Source organism: Mixophyes fleayi, chromosome 3, assembly GCF_038048845.1.
Source record: "Mixophyes fleayi isolate aMixFle1 chromosome 3, aMixFle1.hap1, whole genome shotgun sequence".
Lineage (NCBI taxonomy): Eukaryota > Metazoa > Chordata > Amphibia > Anura > Limnodynastidae > Mixophyes > Mixophyes fleayi.
Window position 1 is genome coordinate 169,049,096 of NC_134404.1, and position 25,177 is coordinate 169,074,272.

Consider the following 25,177-nt stretch of genomic DNA (forward strand, 5'->3'; position numbering starts at 1 on the left):
AATAACTAGAGTATGCAATATGCGATCTCTTCGGTGATGGAACCGGACAGCTGCTGATGAATAGGGGATTAGTATGATATCAGACATGAAACATTTCCCATAACCTGAACCTTAGATAACACTAAAGTGTACATATAATCATAATATATAAACTAATAATAAACCCAATACTGTCTGCTCATAAATTACTGTGTAATGGATCCAATATGAATATGAATTACATAAATAAGTAAATGTTGTCATGCGAGTGTGTGCGTGCGTATTTTACCGTGCGATCGCACCACGCGCTGTGTTAGGTGGCGTACGGATCTGTGTTACGTGGCGTACGAATCACAATCGCACGGCAAAACAATATTAACCAAAATACTTTCGTTCATTTAATTATACGACTTCGACAAGGGGTTTTAATATTTTTAATAAAAATATGTGGTGTAAACGAGGAGTGTCATTTATTTATTTTTTTGTTTAGTTTTTTTTTTTAATATTTATCAAACTAATGTGGTTTTCAAGAGGGGAGTATTTTATAAAATTTTACTTTGTGGTACTATATGGCTCAGCGGGCCCTGGGTGTCAGGGCAAGTTGGCATTTGTGGATCTCCATGAGCCAGCATACCCTAGCTACCATGGGTATGCTGGTGCTTGTACAAGCACCAGCATGCCCAGACTGTTAATGGCAGCTCGGTCTTCTAGTTCCACAAATTAAAATAAAGTTTTAAACATTTTCTTTCTTTTCACACTTTATTACTCCACATCCATAGCCCAGGGATGGGGAAGAGCCCTAATGCTTTCAGCACGTGGGGGCCAGCACATTTTTTTTTACAGACCTCACCGCCTAAGTAATTCAGCCCTGTGATGAACAGCCTGGGGCTGAGTTTCAGTATGGCAGTATGCTGTTGGTTCCCCGGCTATAGTGCCCGATTACCAGCACTAGGTTGGCAGCACAAGGGTTAACATCATTAAGAGGAGGAACCCCCATTTAATTTAATACTTACCTTAGTGAACTTATACGTATGGATGGTGCCTGGTGCAAGTTTGGGATCTATTATCTGGGTCAACTATATGAGGGAGGATCCCTACGATCCTTTAACTTAGATTGACACATGACATTTCTAGGATCTACTTTTTACAGATATCAACAAACTAGACATGCACTTACTTTTTAATTTAAATATTCTGCACCTCATATGTTGAGTGATCCCTTATGACTCTTATGAATGGGCTTCAGACCTCGTTATCATATTTTCTTAATGTATTCATATCTACTGAATGCGCTAAATATTGACGGCCTTCCTAAACTATGAACTGATCTGGGATTATTAGTCCATAGGGAATGGACTAGAGTCCTTGAGACTGCTTATAAAGTCACTGCATCAGCAAGATTTAGACAAATCCAATTTTTATTTTGCATAGGGCTTAATTTTACGCCAGTTAGTCTCTCCAAATGTAGTGTAAATTGGGTGGTAACTAAATGTGGAAGGCAGTGGGGCATCTTCTGTCATGTGCTGTGGGATTGCTCTTATGTAGCTGCATTCTGGGGAGAAGTCATAGACTGTATAATGAAACTTAATTTGGAAATTCCATTTATCAGTCCGAAAATGTGTATATTTGATTTAGGTCTAACCGAAAAGATACATAAACTAATTTGGCAGCTATTGTCCACTCTATGTTAGCTAAAGTTGTTATTGGCAGACAATGGATGGTACCAAAACATCCATTACTTGAAAACTGGATTGATCTGGTCAATGAAATAGTTGGTCACGAAAGATACATGTATACGAGTCATAAAAAAATTGGATAAATAAGAGAAAATCAAGTATCGTTGGCGGAAATCACCATTTGTTATTGAAGAACTACAAACAAATTAAATTGTTCTTGCATCTGCTAAAATCCTACATGCTGTTGCTGAATGACGAAAATGTCCCGAAATTACTCAAGCCACAAACAGCATCTCCTGCACGTCCCTGTCATTTTTTAAAAAGTTCTTTACCACCAAGTTGTGTGAGCAAAACAGGGAATGTGATGGAATTCAGCAAGCTGTAATGCTCTCATAGCAATAGTGGCATTATCAGAAATCAAATATCCTGTGGAGAGTCCATGTGTGATAAGCCATGTTGCAATGGCATCCCTTAGTTTTTTTAACAGGTTGAGAGCGGTATGCCTCTTAGTAAAGTCAGTTATACTCAGAGTAGGCTGCCTCTGAAAGATCTGACATTGTTTGTTAGATGCTGCTGCTGTTCCTGCTTGTGAAGGCGATTCCCCAACCCAGTGGGCTGTCATAGTCACATAAACTTTAGTTTGCCCAGTTCCGTTTGTCCACATATCTGTGGTTAAGTGTACAGTGGGTAGAATGTAGCCCAAAAATTATTGTTTTTCTAACCTAATGGTACAGGTGAGGAGTTGCTTGTCTAGTAAAATGGTGTTGAGATGGAATTTGGTAACAGGGACACAGAACCTTAATCAACTGTCTAAAAACAACTGCAACAATGGTGGGTATTGGATGCAGATCTAATACTAGCATAGTCGCCATGGCGCCTGTAATCCGCTGTGCTACTTGGTGACAGTTTGCATACTTGCTTCTCTTGCAAAGGATTGTTTAACAATCAACTGTTGTAAATTACTAGTAGTCTTCTTCTTGGTCTGCTTCTGGGATGAATTTCCAACACCAGCAGTAGCAGCAGCAGCAGCGGGCCTATCACTTAAGGATTCTTCTGAGGAATCCTAGATAGAGAAGGAGTCATCTAGCTTTAGCAAATTGGATGCAGGACTAACTCCGATCACTTGTGAGGATATTGATGAGGAAGGTGTTGGTGGTGTAGATTGCAGGTGCTGGGATCTAGCTGAGAGAAGGGTGCTAGCTGATGCTGGACTGCTTGTTATTTTTTTAGCATAAGTTTCTGGTTTTCTTAAAAGCTGCCATGAAACCGCTTCAAATGGCATAACATGGATGAGGTTCCTAGATGGTTAAGGTCCTTACCTCTACTGACTGTGGCTTTTCAAATGCTACAAATTGCTATACAACTGTTGTCAGGATTTGGGCAAAAATAACTCCACAAATAAGAGGTGAATTTTTTGGTCTTATGTCCAGGCATGACAATGAATGGCCTTCTTATTATCACTGGTGCAGGACTTACACAAACAACATCCTCATCATCGACATCCTCATTAGCGCCATCGTCAGCTACACAAATATCCCCCTCATCCTTTTGCAAATCCAAAGTGGCATCCTCAATTTCTATTTCACCAGCTATACTTGGCCTGCTCATCCACACATTTGTAGAAATGGTGAAAGGCTTCTTTATGAGTACAGTATCAGAAAGGGCAAGCTCAGGCATAGCATTTGTGGATAGACTCTCCTCAGGGATTTGTGACATTTTCAAACATACTGTTTGTTCTACTGCCTTACTGTTTTTTCCAACATGGCTTTTACACATGTAATTTTTTTGCCACCTCTTCTAGACTCTGAATGACAAGGTCTTGTACCATCATGACAGACAGATGATGCCTCATCGACAGTTGAAGAAGTATCACTCATAAATAAAGACAAAGACCTGAAACTTTCCTTGCCACTGCGTGTGTCGAATAGCATTTTGGCAATTTTATATTTTTCTACACTACACTTTCTCTTTATTAGAGGTGTTTTTTTCTTAACCAATGTAATATTTTTTTATGAATTTCAGTTTCCCTGACTTAAACCCACTATGCGCTGGAGCACAGGCTTTAGTAGATGATGTAGAACATCTAGTATCTTCATGACTGGTGCCAGCAGTTGGTTGGTGCTCTTGCTCTTCTATTGACTGATCTAGATCATATCGATGGCACTGAGACTGGAGAGTAACAAGAACTGCTAACCCTCCTGTTTCTGTGTGAGCAATGGCACTGAAGGCTGTAGAGTGACAAGAACACTGCTACCACTCCTGTTTCTGTGTGAGCAATGGCACTGAAGGCTGTAGAGTGACAAGAACACTGCTACCACTCCTGTTGCTGTGTGAGCAATGGCTCTAAGCAATGGCACTGGAGAGTAAAAAGTGACAATAACACTGCTACCCCTACTGTTTCTGTGTGAGCAATGGCACAGAGCAATGGCACTGGAGACTGGAATGTGACAAGAACACTGCTATGCCTGTTTCTGTGTGAGCAGTGGCACCAAGCAATGACACTGGAGACTGAAAAGTCACAAGAACACTGTTACCCCTCCTGTTTCTGTGTGAGCAATGGCACAGAGCAATGGCACTGGAGACTGGAATGTGACAAGAACACTGTTACATCTATTTCTGTGTGAGTAATTGCACTAAGCAATGGCACTGGAAACTAGAAAGTGACAAGAACACTGCTACCCCTCCTGTTTCTGTGGTAACTACCCTGCAGCAGGTGCAAAAGATATGACTCCTGACAAGTGTATATGCATCACAGTGCTGGCCAGTCTCAGCTGTATTTGTGTGAACACACTGTTACTGTAATTGGTCTACATTAGAACGTCCCTTCCATCATCTGTTCCACTTCTTCAGTCATATTAAGAGCAATTGTCAGATACAGGCAACTCTGAATATGCACATAGGTGTGTGCTCTATTTGTGGGCATGCACAATGTAAAATTTCCTAATTTACTCTATGCAAACTGACATAAGTACAACTCAGCAGGTAAGTTTTTACCTACCTTCTGGTATGTTTTGCAGTCAAATCTGGGCTGATGCCTAATGTTGTGGGAGTTTGCAATGTATTTTTGCCCACACCTGCAAGAGAGTCAGGGCTCACAAGTAAAGTTAAAGGATAGTTCCACCACAAATGTATTTGTATATGTTCTAACACAGAAACTGATTGAACCCAGCTGTAGCTCTGTCCTGTCAGTGTTAGAAATTAAGTCAGCAAGGCTTCAAACATCTTTTTCATCAGGATGTTAACAATGGAAAGGAGCACTGGTGAATTAAATTCTCATGACAATCCTATTCTTGTCTTAGTTGTTAACCAAGGGAGAAGATGCTTTGAATCGCTAGCTTGGATGTAACATGGAACCCCCATATTTCTGTTAGTTGGGGAGAAATGGTATGTTAGCTAAAAATACATTTTTATTGGGGTTATGCTTTATGTTTTGTTTTTCAACAACCAGAAATTTCAGCACATCCAACTTATCAATGAAACTGCAAAAGGAATATTCTTCTTCTCATAGTTTACCAGATAAACCTGAAGGAATGTATTCATGACAAGTTCTGAAAGGGTGACAAAAACAAAAGTTTTATTATTTATTGTTGACCAACCCATTCTTTATTTGATGATTAGTAAAACTGATATCAGTGATTATTTATTAATAAAACTGTCAGTAAAAATGTTAAACTTATTGCATCTCCTTTGCTCACATTAACTCGAATGTCCACTTTTGTTCCCAACCTACTTACATTAAACATACATAACATTAAGGTTACTCTTATGTCCTCTTCCTACTATTATTAGTACATTAACTCTTATGACCCAACTATCACTAATATTCTTTCTATGCTCCTGACCGACCATCACATTAACTGTAATTCAGTTCCCTTTAATCCCAGCGCTACTCCTTGTTCCCAAACCACCAACATATGTTTTTATTTTTGCTTGTTGTTTTGACAATATTCATGTACAATAGTCATCAGCTAACCTTTCAATGAAGATTACTGGAAGAAGCTCAGCTTTGTCTCTGCCTAGAACTCCTGTTGTGCATGTGAATTCTACTAGCCATTGCAAGTGAAAAACCTATGTAAGAACAACCTAGGCTTGGTGCACACTACAGGTTTTTCAGCCAATTATTGGGACAATCACCTGATAAACGACTGTTTAGCCAGATATCACATCAGTGTGTATACTTTTATTTATATATACACGATGAACGAGTCGTTCCAAAGTACAGATCGTCTTTTTATTTGATTGCTCGTCCTGTTTAAAAATCTCCAACCGCCTTCCGATCTTGCAATGTGCATGAATAAACAACCAATTCCTCGACCAACTGCCTATAGTTCCTCAAACAGCCACTCCTTTCTGTGCGTGTGTATGAAAATTTAAGATGCCTCTACTTCTCCCATGTCTTGCGGTGTCCGAACATCAGGCAAATGGGAATAATGTGCGTTTAATGGAGAAGCAATATTAAACCGGTTTTACACGCTACTTATGACAGTTATGTGTTACTGTATGCAAGTGTATACAACATGTATTCTGATGTTCAGCCCTTTAATTAAATTTCTTCGGCATATTGCTGCAGGGAGACAGTATATTGTTTCAGTGTGTAAGGAATCACAATCTTTTGAACCGACATTATGCCTGTCAAAATTGACATTCTAGATAAAACATTTGTCAGAAAATTCTGTAGTGTGTACCTAGCCTAAGTTAATAAATCTTGAATGGAAGATCTTAAAATAATCTTCCAGAAGTGTGGGTACCTTGTTTTGTGCGATTGACCTTTACATGTTAATGGTTATAAGATTTTATACCTCCTGACTTTGTCTTATTTCTGTTAGGTAATTTGACTTGCGTGTCTTCACTTCTTAGTATACCTTCTGTTAGTTTGTGCCTTATTTCTATTTTGCTGCTGTCAATGTTCTCCCTCAGTGACCTGTAGATATCTGCCTAGTAATCCTGTTTTTTAGTTTTTTTGGCATCTGTCTTATACACGAGATTTGTTGTAGCTACAAGTGTACTTGATAAGCAGTCTTCATTATGTCTGGGTCAGAAGGTGCTATTGTTTGTTGATGCCTATAATACAATGTCCTCTTCCCATTCTGGTTTTACACAAATGTACTGTGAAACCCAATAAACTAATCTGCTGAACAAAGATCACTTCCATCTATAAATTAACACACATCAAAAAATCTCCACACATTGTGTAAACAATATATATGTATGTCCTATTTTTAAAGTAAAACTAAATCCCAAAGAATAAACACACATCAAACACCACATCATCATCATCGTCTATTTATATAGCGCCACTAATTCGGCAGCGCTGTACAGAGAACTCACTGACATCTGTCCCTGCCCCATTGGGGCTTACAATCTAAATCCCCCAAAACACACATACAGACCAAGAGAGACTAAGGGCATTTAATAGCAGCCAATAAACCTACCAGTATGTTTTTAAAGTGTGGGAGGAAACAGGAGCACCCGGAGGAAACCCATGCAAACACGGGGAGAACATAGTATTAGAGATATGTGGGTTAGTTTTGGCTCTGTTGCCTCACTGTAAATAAACAAATTCAGAGTGATAACTGTTTCTTTTAATGTCTTGATATAATGGCTGTGTTACAGTCAAATTAAAATTTTGCAGACTACTTTTGTGAACGTGGTTATAGTAATGCCATAATTAAAGCAAAAGATTTATAACATTAATTATAGAGCGTTAAGATTCTAAACACTGATCTATTTAACACATTTTTCATTCACAAATTTTGGCAATAATTTCAATTTTAATATGACTTTATTAGTTTCTTGTTTGTATGTCTTGTGTAAATATAACTTATTTTCTTTCTGTAACTGTTTGCTATTTGTACCCTCTCTAAAACACTGTATGTAGCACCTGCTACTTAAATAGCTGCCAGAGCCACTAATACTGCAGCGATGTACAGAGAATTCACTCACATCAATCCCTGCCCCATTGGAGCTTACAGTCTAAATTCCCTAACACACACACAAAGACAGACTTTTGATAGCAGACAATGAACCTACTAGTAGGTTTTTGCAGTGTGGGAGGAATCTGGAGCACTCGGAGGAAACCCACACAACACAAGGAGAACATACAAACTCCACACAGGTAAGGCCATGGTCGGGAATTGAACTCATGACCCCAGTGCTGTGAGACACATGTGATAACCAATAAGCCACTGTACTGCCACAGCAAGAGCCACCTATTCTCATATATGACTGTGATAACTGGGTGTTTTATACTGACTTATTAAAATCTGTTTGTCTGATACCATGTTAATGTACCCCAGAGTGGAAGGCACTAAAAAGAGGAAGAAAACATCTTTTATAATTGACCTGATTGTCTATTTCTTGAATGCAAGCTATTTAAACAGATAAATCAAATTAGAAAGTTTGTTATTGCATATTGCAAATAGTACAATTATTGGTCCAAGTCAGCAACCTATTATGTAGAGTGAGGTATACGAAAAATTATGTCCAAATTCTGAATATATTTCTGAATAGCTGTTCAGACACTCAAACAAAGGCAACATACTGTAGAAAAGTTTACCTTTCTTTACAATTTAGTTTTCCATTTCAACATCTCTTTACACTAGAAATAATAACTGTCTAATGTTAACTTTGCATCAGTCATTCTATACATCCACTGCATTTTTCCTCTACTGTTGTACCATAGTGAATGACTCATCAAATAATCAAGGGTTAGAAATCAGTAGAAATGGAGAGAGATAATTGTCCTAAATTGTGAAAATGTGTGATGCACCTATTTCCTGCAAAATGGAAAACTATTATCTCAGTTCAGAGTTCTGCTAAAGATGTTCAATGAACAAATATGTAAAAAACAAATTTATATAAGGCCACAAATGACACACTGAGAAAGAAGTACAGGTAATCACATACTTGCCGACATTTTATAATTTACGTCCGGGAGATGCAAGGGGGAGGTGGGCGTGTAGGGGGCGCGGCTTCGAAATTCGCGTCATTTTAGCCCCGCCCCCGTGACGTGATGACGCAAATCGCGTCATTTTACAGCGGGGGCAGGGCCAAACGCCGCGATTCCCGGTGAATCGCGGCGTTTGAACCGAATTCTGCCCACTTCACTAGGAAGTGGGCAGATCAGGGAGATTGCCATACTCTCCCGGGAGTCCGGGAGACTCTCGCGAAATGCGGGAGTCTCCCGGACATTCCGGGAGAGTTGGCAAGTATGGGTAATCAGCACATATAATGACCTATTTTGTTATTTGAGTAGCACATTTCTTGGGCTGATAATGAAAGAAAAGTAACCTCTTTTGAGGCAAGTACTTACATATGTCACTCAATCCTCATTACTGCTACAGATATTACATCTCTTCTCACAGTTACAGAATAGTTATAATGAGCTAGTACTGCTCCTGTCTGGCAACCCAAGTGAATTGTACATAATATGAGTTGGTAGTAACATGAAGCTTCAGCACAGAAACCAGAGCCATAGCTAGACATTCTAGTGCCCTGGGCGAGAGGGTACAAGGGCACCCCTCTATCTTGGTGGTAGTGGTAGTAGGCTTTGATGGAGGGGGGCATAGACAGCCTGTGGTGGGGGTGCAGCCAGCCCTTTACAAGTGTCACGATACTTACCTTTCCACATTCCCCCGCCGCTCCGTCAGACCCGGAAGGCGCACTTCCGGGTTCGGCGGTCACGTGACCGCTACCTAGGGCGGTCACATGATCGCTACCAAGGCGGGGAATTCAAATGGGACACTGCATAAATACATAGCTCTGACACTTGGAGAGTGTCAGAGCAACTTACCAGTTCCTGGCTCCTGATTCCTGGGTCCTCCCTTGTTCCTGCTTCCTGTGTGTTGACTCCCAGTGTACCGACCCGGCTCGTTTACTCTCCTGGATTCCGTTGTCCTCCGTGTACCGACCCGGCTTGTTGACCTTCCTGATTGCCTGTGCTCCTGACCCGGATTGCCTCACGCTCCTTCCTCAATTCGTTTATCTGCCTTCCTGTGTACCAACCCGGCTAGCTGACCATGCTTCTGTTCTGGTGACCCGTGTACCGACCCGGTTTGATCGACTCCGAGACCGCTTCCTGATTCTGTCTGCATTGCCTGCCTGTGTACCGACCCGGCCTGTCCGACTACTCTCATCTTGCTCCTGCTCCGCTGTACTACATTTTGGGGCAAACCTGAGGACCGCGACCTGCGACTCCTGGCAGCAAAGCCCATCCCGCCTTGCGGCGGTTCTTGGTGAATACCGGGGAGATCGTTAGACTCCGCACCTCAAGTAAGCCAGCATTAATCAAGATTAGTAGTGAATCCAGTAAATCCGTTACAGTTTGCTCTGACCATGGATCCAGCGGCTAAAGATCTACTGGAGCATTTAGTGGGTAGAATGGACAAACAGGAGGCGAACCAAGAGCAACTTTTAAAATTTCTCCAGAGCCTATCTACTCGGCTGGATGTTGTTCAGAACACCTTAGTGGCCACCGGACCATCTGCACCTGTAATTGCGGCTTCGGACCATCCCTCCGCAGCAGCAGCTTCTTCCTCCCAATTGCGGATGCCTAATCCGCCTAAGTTCGATGGTGACCCTAAACTTTGTGGAGGATTCCTGAACCAATGCTCCATCCACTTTGAACTGTTGCCGGGGAATTTTCCTTCTGAGAAGGCTAAGGTGGCCTATGTGATATCACTGCTCTCTTGTCAAGCCTTAGCATGGGCATCCTATCCTGCATAATTTATCCACCTTTTTGTCCACCTTTAGGAAGATTTTTGACGAGCCCGGAAGGGTCTCCAATGCCGCTGCTGGGTTATTGCGGCTCCGCCAAGGAAACCAGTCTGTGGGTCAGTATGCGGTCCACTTCAGAACTATGGCCTCGGAACTCCGCTGGAACGATGAAGCACTTGTAGCTACATTCTGGCAGGGTCTTTCTGATCGGATTAAAGATGAACTGGTGTCTCAGGAACTCCCTGCATCTTTGGACGATCTTATCTCCCTCTGCGTTAAGATTGACTTACGTTTCAAGGAGCGTAGTTCTGAGAAGGAACAGTCTAGACGCAGTATGATCCGTCTAGCTCCCAACTTCCCAACACCTGTTCTTCCGCCCGAGGAATCGATGCAATTGGGAAGGACCCACTTATCGGCCGAGGAGAGAGAGAAGATTCCGAAACAAGTTATGTTTATATTGTGGAGAGAGCGGGCATCTTCTGAACTCTTGTCCCAAACATCCGGGAAATGACAGGGCCTAACGTGTTCAGGAACTGTGTCGTTAGGCCTCCTTATTTCATCTCCCTCAGTTCCTTATAGTAATGATTGTGTCACTATTCCCATTTCTTTACAGTCTGTACAATATACCTTTTCTCAGTCCGCACTCCTTGACTCCGGAGCGGCTGGGAATTTAATTTCGGTTGCCTTGGTAAAGCAATTCTCTATCTCCACGCAAGCTCTAAAACAACCTATCTCCCTATTAGCCATCGATGGGGGAAGAATCCTTGAAGGATCTATCTTTTTACGCACCACTCCTCTTCGTCTTCAGATTGGAGTTCTACATCAGGAGAGTATCTCCTTCTTCGTCATCCATAAAACTACCAATCCAGTTATCCTTGGACTTCCATGGCTCCGTCTCCATTCTCCTAACGTGGATTGGCAGTCCGGCCATATCTTATACTGGGGACAACATTGCTTTAATCATTGTCTATCGAGGGTGGTTCCCAAGAAGGATCCCAAATGCCACAGGAGGTTACCCTAGGCACTTCTTCCTGAACCCTACCAAACCTTTTCTGATGTCTTTTGTGAACAGGAGGCCACAAAACTCCCTCCACATAGAATTTGAGACTGTAATATAGATCACATTCCCAGCAAACCAGTACAACGAGGCAGAGTGTATCCACTTTCCGTTCCCGAATCCAAGGCCATGGAGGATTATGTCCAAGACAATCTCAGAAAAGGCTTTATCCGGAAATCCTCTTCTCCTGCTGGGGCAGGCTTTTTCTTCGTAAAGAAGAAGGATGGGGCCTCTGCCCTTGTATTGATTACCGAGGCCTTAATGCCATCACCGTAAAAAATCGGTACCCCTTACCACTAATCTCAGATTTATTTGTTCGGATAAAGGGGGCTACCATCTTTTCTAAATTGGCCCTCAGAGGAGCCTATAACCTGGTACGCATTAAGGAGGGGGATGAGTGGAAGACAGCCTTCAACACCCGGGACGGTGATTTTGAATATTTGGTCATGCCTTTTGGGTTATGCAATGCCCCGGTTGTTTTTCAAGGCTTCATGAATGAACTCTTTCAAGACATACTATACCAATGTGTGGTCATCTACTTGGATGATATCCTCATCTTCTCCAAAGACTTAGTATCACATCGCAAACATGTCTTGGAGGTTCTGTCCCGTATTAGGAAGAATCATCTATACTGTAAATTAGAGAAGTGCATCTTTGAACAAAAGCAAGTTCCCTTCTTAGGTTATATCATCTCTGGCACTGGATTGCAAATAGATCCTACCAAGTTAAAAGCCATACTAGATTGGCCTCAACCCTCGGGCCTTAAGGCTACACAACGGTTCCTGGGATTCTCCAATTACTATCGCCAGTTCATTAAAGGATACTCTACCTTGGTGGCACCCATCACTGCCTTAACCCGTAAGTCTGCGAATGCCAAAAAATGGTCTAGAGAGGCCACCCAAGCCTTTGCTACCGTAAAATTCTTCTTTTCCTCAGCACCCATCCTCCAGCAACCTGACTGTTCTCGCCCGTTCATTCTAGAGGTGGACGCATCCTCCGTAGGTACAGGAGCAGTTTTCTCTCAACGAGACGCTACCGGTAAACTACGTCCATGCGGATTCTTTTCCTGTCGTCTTCTACCTGCTGAAAAGAACTACGGTATCGGTGATAAGGAGCTCCTGGCCATCAAATTGGCTCTTTTGGAATGGAGGCATCTTCTAGAGGGAGCCCAGTTCCCCATCACCATCTATACTGATCACAAGAACTTGCTATATCTACGTACTGCACGCTGCCTAAATCCTCGACAAGCAAGATGGTCCTTATTTTTCTCCCGATTTGACTTCAACATTTCCTTCCGTTCTGGATCTAAAAATATTAAGGCAGATGCTCTATCTCGCTTATTTGATCCTGCTGACTCGGAACCCTTGGAGGAGAGTAAGTTTATTCTGGACCCTAGTCAAATATTGGCAGCAACCCATATAAAGAAGAGCTGTCCTCCAGGCAAGACCTTCATTTCTGCACCTCTTCGCATTAAACTCCTACGATGGGCTCATCGTTCCCTCTTCTCGGGTCATGCTGGCATTCGCAAGACTTGGGCCCTGTTATCTCGCAACTACTGGTGGCCTTCCATACGGGAGGATGTAAGGAGGTTTGTGTCTTCCTGCTCCATATGTGCCCAACACAAAACCCCCAGGAGGCGGCCTTATGGTCATATACTTCCATTACCAGTTCCTGAATACCCATGGTCATAAATCTCCATGGATTTTATCACGGACCTACCCCCCTCCAAGTCGTGTACTGTGGTCCTAGTGGTCACAGACCGTTTTTCCAAAACTGCTCACTTCTTTCCACTGAAAGGTCTTCTATCTTCCTCCTCGTTGGCTGATATTTTCATCAAAGAGATATTCCGCCTTCATGGTTGTCCTCATCACATTGTCTCGGATCGAGGATCTCAGTTTATATCCAAATTCTGGAGATCCTTCTGTCATAAATCTGGGATCAAGCTTAATTTTTCCTCTGCATATCACCCCCAGTCCAATGGTCTAACAGAGAGAACCAACCAGGAGTTGGAGAAATTCTTAAGAATATTAATTTCTGCCAATCAAGACAACTGGGTGGACCTCCTTCCATGGGATGAGTTCGCCCATAATAACCATTTTCATGAGGCCCTCTCTAATTCTCCTTTTTTCGTTCTCTTTGGCTGTCATCCCGGATTACCCACCTTTTCCCAAATTACTGCTTCTGAAGTCCCAGCGGTGGACTTATTATTTCGTAACTTTGCGCATATCTGGGAACAAACCAAATCAAGTCTCAGAAAAGCCATCTCTTGTTCTAAGGAGGCCTATGATAAAAAGAGAGGAGGCGGCCCTAAATTCTCCATCGGGGATAAAGTTTGGCTTTCTACACAGAACATTCGGTTAAAGGTTCCCAGCAAGAAATTTGCCCCCAGGTTCATTGGTCCATTTTCCATCTCAGAGATCATCAATCCAGTAGCTTTCAGATTAAGCTTACCACGTTCTCTACATATCCCAGATGTTTTTCATATGTCATTGCTGGAACCAGTGGTTACTAACCAGTTTTCCACCCCTTTTAGGGCTCCTCCTCCTGTTATTATTCAGAATCAGGGTGAATATGAAGTAAAACAAATCCTGAACTCCCGTAAAAACAAAGGTGGCGTTCAATTCCTAGTAGACTGGAAAGGTTACGGTCCCGAGGAACGCTCCTGGGTAAGAGCAGTCGACCTTCATGCCCCCCGTCTACTCAAAAGCTTTCATAAAAAATTTACCTGTAGACCTGTATAGGATTGCCTCACGCTCCTTCCTCAATTCGTTTTTTTGCCTTCCTGTGTACCGAACCGGCTAGCTGACCACGCTTCTGTTCTGGTGACCTGTGTACCGACCCGGTTTGATCGACTCCGAGACCGCTTCCTGATTCTGTCTGCATTGCCTGCCTGTGTACCGACCCGGCCTGTCCGACTACTCTCATCTTGCTCCTGCTCCGCTGTACTACATCTTGGGGCAAACCTGAGGACCGCGACCTGCGACTCCTGGCAGCAAAGCCCATCCCGCCTTGCGACGGTTCTTGGTGAATATCGGGGAGATCGTTAGACTCTGCACCTCAGGTAAGCCAGCGTTAATCAAGCTCGAGGTGTCACAGAGCAGAGACAGAGGAGTGACAGCGCAGAGACAGAGGAGTGACAGCTCAGAGACAGAAGAGTGACAGCTCAGAGACAGAGGAGTGACAGCTCAGAGACAGAGGAGTGACAGCGCAGAGACAGAGGAGTGACAGCTCAGAGACAGAGGAGTGACAGCGCAGAGACAGAGGAGTGACAGCTCAGAGACAGACACACACACAGGAGACTCCGCAGAGCCTTAACTTTTGGAGGACTTGAATAAGGTGGAAAAGTGGGGATATTCCAAAGATTTGCCTGACATCCAGAGGATTCCGCTGGATATCCTATATGCTGAGAACATCAGGATCTCTGGTAGGAATCCATTTGTACTATTTCCCACGGATGGTGATGGGAAGGGTTCAATCATTTTGAAGGAGATTACATCTATGGCACAGAAATAATCACCCTATTATAAGAACAGAACTGTGATTATGGACTGTTGTTAATTATTTGTTTTCCATGGGAACTTTTATGCGCTGAATGTCCTAATGTTTTGTTATTCAAGATTATAAATACCTTCCTCCACAGCAATCCATCGCCATTTGACAGAGGGTGAGAGCAGGGTGTAGTCACAGGCTGATTAGAGCAGGGACAGAGAATACAATATTCTTATTCCAATTGCTGTAACAAAAATCGCTAGAGAAGAGAGGAGGATAGAGGTTAATTTTATTTTTGTAATATTTGGCACTCCCCAGTGCTTTTGGGGTGTCCCCCATAATTGTGCATAAATATTTCTGGCTGTCAAAAGTCATATCTGTCAGCAGTATCTACCAAATGATTTTTAGCACTCTTCAGTGCTTTTGGGGTGTCCCCCATAATTGTGCATAAATATTTCTGGCTGTCAAAAGTCATATCTGTCAGCAGTGTCTACCAAATAATTTTTAGCACTCCTCAGTGCGTTTGGGGTGTTCTCCATAATTGTGCATAAATATTTCTGGCTGTCAAATGTCATATCTGTCAGCAGTATCTACCAAATAATTTTTAGCATTCCTCAGTGCTTTTGGGGTGTCCCCCATAATTGTGCATAAATATTTCTGGCTGTCAAAAGTCATATCTGTCAGCAGTGTCTACCAAATAATTTTTACCACTCCTCAGTGCGTTTGGGGTGTTCTCCATAATTGTGCATAAATATTTCTGGCTGTCAAGAGTCATATCTGCCAGCAGTATCTACTAAAGAATTTTTAGCACTCCTCAGTGCTTTTGGGGTCAGTGGCGCACACAGGGGGGGTTTCTGAGTCTCTAGAAACCCCCCTGCGCTAACTAAGTGGCCACTGTCCTATACAGCAGCCACGGCGCTGTCAAAGAAGCGTCCGCAGTGGTGCTGTACTGCCACGAACGCTTCTTAGACAGTGCCACGGCTGCTGTATAGGACAGAGCTGACGAAACGGAGCTGCATGCGCAACAGCTCTCTCTCGAGTTGTTTTTTTGTTTTTGTTTTTTTTGGGTCGGGGGAAACCCCCCCCCGACAATCCTCCGTGCGCCCCTGGGGGTGTCCCCCATAATTGTGCATAAATATTTCTGGCTGTCAAAAGTCATATCTGTCAGCAGTATCTATCAAATAATTTTTAGCACTCCCCAGTGCTTTTGGGGTGTTTCCATAATTGTGCATAAATATTTCTGGCTGTCAAAAGTCATATCTGTCAGCAGTATCTACCAATTAATTTTTAGCACTCCTCAGTGCTTTTGGGGTGTTCCCCATAATTGTGCATAAATATTTCTGGCTGTCAAAAGTCATATCTGTCAGCAGTATCTGCCAAATAATTTTTAGCACTCCTCAGTGCTTTTGGGGTGTCCCCCATAATTGTGCATAAATATTTCTGGCTGTCAAAAGTCATATCTGTCAGTAGTGTCTACCAAATAATTTTTAGCACTCCTCAGTACGTTTGGGGTGTTCTCCATAATTGTGCATAAATATTTCTGGCTGTCAAAAGTCATATCTGTCAGCAATATCTACCAAATAATTTTGAATGGATTCAAAGCAGTCCACATTTGATCAAAATGAGCAACCAGGTTCTGTCACCAGTCCTGATGTTAGTGTTTCCAGTACGTCATCTGGGCAAGGCGATGTCAAACTGCAGAGTGTTTCGAAATCAGTCCAAAAAACAAAATAAAAAAATAAATTTACTGTGTTGAAGCGAAAAAGAAGTGTTACTGAGCAAAAGGTAAGTGCCGATAAAAAAAAAAATTGCCAACATGCCATTCTACACACGCAGTGGCAAAGAGAGAATGAGGTCTTCACCTTTGGCTATTAGTGGCAGATCCCAAAAACTTACCGAGCCTACAGTTGGTGCGCAACTACTGTTACGCATCAAAGCCGAGCTGCAAGATAACAGTAAGGCATTAGAGGATAATGTTTGCTCTGAATCAGAAATGACACCAATCCCTGTGGAGAGTTCATCCAACAGTGGGATATCTAATCGTGAGCATTCTGTTAGTGTACCCATAAAGAAGGGTCCTTACAGCAGTTTTGCTGATGTGTGCCTGAACAGCCCGAGTGTAGCCGGTGATACACAAATTGAGGATGCCACTTTGGAAATAGAAGAGGATGAGGGGAAGATTTGTGGAGGTGACGAGGGCGCTGAGGAGGATGTTGATGATTATGATGCAGACAGATACCAAATTGCCTTTCTCAATTTCTATTTATATTCTAGATTATATAACGGCTGAATAGTTTTCTATTTTACTCCTAGTGGAGAGGGAATCTGATGCAGACAGATACCAAACTGCCTTTGTCCATTTCTTTGTATATTCGAATTTCTAGTTCCACAGTCTGTGCAGGCTGCTTTTTTTTATACAACTACAAGTAGAGGGTGGGGGGGGGGATAGATAGCCACCAAACTACCGTGGTCCATTTAATTTTACTTTCTAGTTCCACAGTCTGTGCAGGCTGCTTTTTTTAATATTCAACTACAAGTGTAGGGTGTAATATACACCCAAAGACGATAGCTACATTGCCAATAATCAAAGATGGAGGAGGTAGACAACCAGGTTTGTCTGTATAATTTGCAGACAAGTGTTCGAATTAAGGACGGCCTACCAGGGATTAAACTGTTTTTTTCATAATTTATTAGCTTTAGAATTACCTCACTTATCTAAGAAACTGGTGGAGCACTAAATTAGGCTATTTTAGCCCAAATTTTTTTTATTTTTTTCGAAAATAGCAAAACAATATATATATATATATATATATATATATATAATATTTTTTAGGGCAAAGTTACACTGTAGTAATGTATTCTGAATTGTCTAAAAGATAAATTACATGGGATGGCTTCATTCTAAGCATAGATATGTACCCCTGGGACTGTTTTCTCTGTGTTTTCAGTTATTAGATGGCTATATATTTTATATTTATGAGGGACAATGGTGTTTGAAGCATGGGTATGTAAACTGTGGAGTATTTACTATGCATTTCCAGTGTGAAGGTGGCCACCACACATATGGCCACTTAGCCCCCCCTCCCAGAGGAACAGACCAAGCTCAGTCTCAGTAAAGAAATTACCACCTATGCCTAATGCCACCTCCCACTCACAGACCTAGAGCACCTCTGACACAAGTCATAAGCGATGTCAAAGGCAAATCTTATTTCTATTACTGGTGCCACAAGCCTGCAGCATGAACTGACTTGTCACCATGGGCCTAAAGCCTGGCTTACTTGTCACCATAGGCCTAAATTGAATTAATTGCCTCCACAGGACTAAAGCCTGAATTAATTCCCTCCACAGGCTTAAAGCCTGAAATTGAATGTACCCACAGGCCTAGAGCCTGAATTAAATACTGCACCCATAAGCCTAATGCTCAGTGATAATTGCTCCCTGAAATTCTATGGGGCAATGATCCCTATCGTGTATTGGCACGACTAAGCACACATAGCGAAATGCGCGTCGGTGTTCCGCTGATTGTGTGCCTGGACTCCTGTTATTATAGGAATTTTTGTCCTATACTGCTCCAATAGATTCCAAGTTAGAAGGAGCAATAGTTAGAGAGCTAGCAATACACTATAGGGATCATTGCCCCATACCGCTCCATTAGATCCAAAGTTAGAAGGAGCAACAGCTAGGTAGTTAGCAAGACACGGTGCTTTATTTTATTAGAAGGTTCCTTCTTTAGCAGAGCTTGTCTACACCAACCTATTTATAGCTGCACTATACTGCATTGGTAGCGGTTACCATACCGGGAATCATTTATAATAATTCCGATGCAGCATGATGACATTATAATAGTAACCCACTACTAGACTACCTAGGACTAATCGCTGAACATTTACTATAGGAGGTTCAACTACTCAATCGGTGGATTTTAATACACACATTTGTTTTTAAATTAGTATAGTTGGATTTATTTTGCTTTTTTGTTTGTACCAATAAAAGTTAAGTTTTATGCTTACCCACCTCTCTCTATTCCTAATCTATTTAAATATTAGAGAGTAGTGTGCACCTGGTCCATTTTTTTGTTTTGTTTTCGGTTCATATTATCTATTGATGGTTGAGGCACCCTCTTTACCCATATGATTAATATATTATTTTTCAAGGTAATAAGTGAGGAGTTACTCTTTTTCATTGGTGCGACAAAACCCTTTTTTCCCTCTATCTTTAAATGAGAGAATAGTCAGGAGACAAGCCGGGTCGGTACACAGGATAATCCAAACAGAGGTGCCAGGGAACAATCAATAGAGTAGTCAGGGAACTTGCCAGGTCGGCACACAGAATCATCCAAACAGAGGTGCCAGGGAAGAATCAATAGAGTAGTCAGGAGACTTGCCAGGTCGGTACACAGAATACAATCCAATCCAGGAGATACTGAGGACTCACAAGGAAGGCTCACAGAGGAGGCAGCCAGGCACGGATAACTCGTTGCTCTGTAACAGATCGTGTGTCACAGCAGGAAGAAATAGTATTTTGAATTCCCCGCCCCTGAGTCAGGTGATCGCAGCCGGGACTACCCGGAAGTGCAGTGCGACGAGCGGGTAAGTGTAACAAACAGGAGCTCATTGCATCTCTTGTGATCTGGGGCAGGTGAAAAGAAAGAGATGACATAGCTCTTAAACCTAGGATCAAGCATAGTCAGCAAAATGTAGTACTCCAATTTCAAGATATTGATAACTCTTTGATCCTGACAAATCGAATAAAGTACTTGAGCTACAAGTCCGATATACTTAGCGTAATTGCTTTGTTTCATCTCCTCCTTCAATTTCTCAAGCTGCTTTTCCAAAAGTCTAATTAAGGGAATCACTTTGCTCAAGCTAGCAGTGTCTGAACTGACTTCACAGATGACTACTTCAAATCGTTTCAGCACAACACGGAAAGTATTCTCCACTGAGCTGGACTAAAATACATTCCCCCTTCTTTCCCAATGTTATGGCTTGTGGAGTAAGCATGGAGGGCTTTTCGCTATTCCTCCATTCTCACAAGCATATAAAGTGTGGAATTCCACCTTGCTTCAGTTGGTGGCAGGGCAAAATAAATTGTTCTGCAGCTGCAGCAATTTTATACATGCTGTTGCAGAAAGCCGAAAATGACCCAAAATTTTTCGGGCAGCAGACAGCATCTCCTGCACGTCCCTGTCATTTTTCAAAAAGCTGTGTACCACCAAGTTGATTGTGTGAACAAAACTGGAAATGTGATGGATTTCACCCAGCTGCAATGCTCTCACAATATTGGTGGTGTTATCAGAAATGACATATCCTCAGGAGAGTCCAAACGGGATAAGCCATGTTGCAATGACATCCCTTAGTTTTTCAAGCAGACAGTGACATGCAGGAGATGTTGTCTGTGTCTCAAAATAATTTGGGTCATTTTCAGCATTCTGCAAAAGCATGTAGGAGATTGCAGTAGCTGCAGGAACAATAAAGTTTGAGGGGGAATATACTTTAGTCTAGTGCAGTGGATAATACTTTCTATGTTGTGCAAGGTGCTGAAACCACTTTAGTAGTCAACTGTGAAGGGAGTTCAGACACTATTAGCTTGAGTCAAGTGGTTTTTGGAAAAGCAGCTAGAGAAATTGAAGGAGGAGATGAAACAAAGCAATTCCGCTAACTATGTAGGACCTCAAGATCAAGTACTTTATTCGCTTCGCCAGGATCCGAGAGTTATCAACATTTTGAAATCGGATCACTACATTTTGACAACTGTGCATGATCCTGGGTTTAAGAGCTATATTTTCTCTTTCTTTCCAACTGACCCAGATCTCAAGAGATGCAATGAGCTCCTAATCAGCAAGCTGACAGCTCAAGTGGTACATGACACGAAGACCCATCCTCCCTCAGTTTCTTTGGCAACTGCTGTTATGAAAAAACTAAGCTTTCCTAAGACACCCAGTGGTGATACAGATGAATGAGCACAACATTTTGACATTTGGTCTGGTCTAAAAGAATTGCCCAAAAATCGTGACAGCTGTCGTAAAATGAACTACAATTTCCACGAGGAGGTCTATTACTGACAATTACATCTAAGTACAGAGACTTCTGTAATGGTGGATTCCAGCGGGGATGAATTAATATTGTCTGAGGATGATGTACACACTGATGAGGTTGAGGATGATGACAGTGTAGATTGCAGGTGCTGGAGGAGGGAGTTAGCTGATGCTCGTATGCTTGTTAATATTTTGGGTGGGATGGCATTTTGGCAATTTTATGTTTTTCTACAGTAAACTTTCATCTTTATTAGAGAGGTGTTTTTTTTTCTTTAAAAATGTAAATTTTTTTATTTTTTACATTTTTGTTTTCCTGACTTAAAACCACAGTGCACTTGAACATAGGCTTTATAAGATGACGTAGAAGGATTAATATCATCATGACTGGTGAAAGCAGCTACTTGGTGCTCCTGGTCTTCTGTGGACTGATGTGAATCCATATGGATGGCACAGAGCAATGTGACTGGAGAGTGACAAGAAAAATGTGACTGGAGAGTGATAAGAACACTGCCACCCCTGTTGTTTCTGCTTCAGCACTGACAATGAGCAATCATCATCATCTATTTATTTATTTAGCGCCACTATTGTTCAGCGCTGAACTCATTCATAACAGTCCCTGCCCCATTGATGCTTACAATGTAAATACCCTAACATACACATACACAGACTGACAGAGAGACTAAGGGCAATTTAATAGCAGACAATTAACATACCAGTATGTTTTTGGAGTGCGGGAGGAAACCAGAGCACTCGGAGGAAACCCACACAAACATGGGGAGAACGTACAAACGCCACACAGATTAGGCCATGGTTGGGAATCGAACTCATGGCCCCAGTGCTGTGAGGCAGAAGTGCTAACCACTAAACCACAGTGCTGTGCTGCCCACAGCAATGGAACTGACACTGTAGACTGGCAAGAACACTGCCATCTCTCCTGTTTCTGCGTGAGCTTTGGCACTAAGCAATGTAAATGGAAACTTTTAAGAACACTGCCATCCCTATTGTTTTGTTTCAGCAATGACAATGAGCAATGGCACTGACACTGTAGACTGGCAAGAACACTGTCACCTCTCCTGTCTCTGTGTGAGCTATGGCACAGAGCGAAGTGACTAGAGACTTTTAAGAACACTGCCACCCCTATTGTTTCTGTTTCAGCACTGACAATGAGCAATGGCAGTGACACTATAGACTGCCAAGAAGACTGTCACCTCTCCTGTCTCTGTGTGAGCTATGACACAGAGCAATGTGACTGTCTTCACTGTACTGAGCTTACAGGCTGGATATTGACCCACAGCTGTTTGAACATGTCAAACATAAAAGATGCCGGTATCTTCCTTCACGACTATTATCTCACTGTGATCGTCAATTCCTACTGTTTTCTTTTACTTCAGTTTACTCTAAGACACAGAGCGGGTCTTGTGCTCAGGGCAACCATCAGGGGGTGTATATGGAACAGCTGTTAGGAGCCAAAATTGGTGAAAATATGGACAGTTTTGAAAAGATTATTAGAAAATAGACTGTAGTTGACTGGAAATCAATGTTAATGCTGTAAATAGTAATGTATGAGCAAAAACATCTCATAATTTTAACACTTTACCTACTTCATCATTACAGTTAAATCCAGATCCAAAAACAAAGACAATACCTTTCAGGATTTTTTGGCAAAACCAGAACCAAAACCAAAACACAAAGAGATTTTAAAGATTTAAAACCAAGACCAAAACAATGAGGTCCACGCACATGTCTAGTTTCTGTGTCCTTCAACAACGGGGTACTTATTTATTATTTTAATGTCATTCATCCCACAAAAAAACAAAACAATACAGAAGTAGCCATTTTCCCACTGGATACGCATAGAAAACTTTCCACAGTGTGCGCATAGTAAACAGTCCCAAGGGTACATATATATGCTTAAAGTGCAATCATTCAATGTAAATTAAAAATATGTAGCCATCTTCCCACTGAAAATGCATTGAAAACAGTCAAAGGTGTACATATCTATGCTTAAAATACCTTCATCACACATAAATAAAAACAAGTCTATCCATTCCAAACTGGAAACATATAGAAAACACACCACAGTGTACCTTACTATGCTTAAATGCATCATCCCACATACACAAATTATTTACCCTTCTGCCCACTAGAAATGCTTACAAAACAGTCCCAGAGGTTCAGATCCTTAAATTGAAATCTATGGGGCAGGGCCTTCTTACCTCTCTGTAGGTCTGTATTATCCAGTAATGTTTTATTACTTTGTTTATTCCGAATTTGCTGACACTATATAAATAAATGTTACTGATGATGATGATGATGATTTTGATGGTATCTATGCTTAAAATGCCATCACCCTGCATTATTATAAAAGATATAGCCATCTTCCCCATGGAAACACACAGAAAGCAGTCCTAAGTCTACATATCTAAGATTAAAACACCATTATCCCATATAAATATAAACAATATAGCTATCTTCCCACTGAAAACACATAGAAAACAGTCCCAAGTGTACAAATCTTTGCTTAAAACACCATCATCCCACATAAATATAAAATATATCCCACTGGAAATGCATAGAAAACCACCCACAATGTGTTTGGGATGTAACCAATGTGAGTTGGAACCAGTTGGATCCTGGCCAGGTTTAAGAGGGTTTAGGGTCCTTATCGGAACTTCTGTTGATGTATGTTGGGCAGGACATTGACCCAGGGAGCCTGTTCTGGGCCTGCATTCAGACACCCCTGCACTGATTAGAATAAAACCAATGCGAGGTGGTCCAGTTGGATCATGGCCAGGTTTTAGGGGGGTAGGGTCCCAGTCAGACCTCCCGTTGGTGTACACTGGGCAGAACTTTGACCTGGGAGCCTGTTCTGAGCCTTCCACTAGATGGATTTGGACTAAAACTTCACAGACTGGTAACATTGGATCCCAAAAGACATACTAGGGAGTTGAAGTTCCGGACGGACCTCCCGTTGGTGTATGCTGGAGAGAATTTTGACCTGGGGAGGCTGTTCTGGGTCTTCCACTGGATGGATTTGGATGACATTTAATATAAAAACAAAAAAGACACTGGCAGACACCTCATAGGTGTGTTGGAAGAGCTGCAATATGCTAATTATTTTTAAAAGGTTGACAGCTACATTCAACTAATTGATAACTTAATAACTGGAAGATTTAAGCCGGGGCAACGCTGGATACTTCAGCTAGTTATAAATATAAATCAGGTTGTCAGGACTCTCCAAAATACCATTTACTGTGAAAAAAATGTACATGCTATGCTAGTCTATAAGGAGTAAGATAGAAACACAGACTGATCCCTCTTCTTGGATTGCCAAATACCAGACAAATCTACAATAACAAAATATTATCCAATGTTCTTTCCAGACATCCAAAGTTTATTTATAAAAAATCTAAGAACTTGGACTCTCCTACAATACAGATTTATACATCAGGATAAAATAATGATTTCAATATTTTAAAGTCTGTTATAAATGTTGAAGGTGTCTACAGAACAGAACAGAACACACAGGGCCTGATTCATTAAGGAATATAAATGCAGATATCATCATCATCATTTATTTATATAGTGCCACTATATCAGCAGCGCTGTACAGAGAACTCATTCACATCAGTCCCTGCCCCTATGGAGCTTACAGTCTAAATTCCCTAACACACACACACACACACACACACACAGGCAGACAGACTAGGGTCAATTTGTTAGCAACCAATTAACCTACCAGTATGTTTTTGGAGTGTGGGAGGAAACCGGAGCACCCGGAGGAAACCCATGCAAACACGGGGAGAACATACAAACTCCTCACAGATAAGGCCATGGTCGGGAATTGAACTCATGACCCCAGTGCTGTAAGGCAGAAGAGCTAACCACTACGCCACCGTGCTGCCCATGCATGGCATTGTTTGCATGAAATTGCTCTGCATATGCCCAAAAATGGACAAGAACATACAATTCATCTATTGAGCGCAAAGGCCACTTACGACAGACTAATGTTTAATGTGTGGAACAGGAAGGGGAACGGACGTATGTACGTAGTCAATGTACAATAAGGGTTTTGACATTCAAGCTTTGGGCATCTCAAAGGTATGTGTTTTTCTGTCCTATCCCTTGCACCAGCTACAGTTCAGATGTAAGGTGTGAGTTACGGTGATGACGGTCTCATATGTATGCTAGAACATGTGTTTGCAATAAAGAGAAACTGTAAAAATT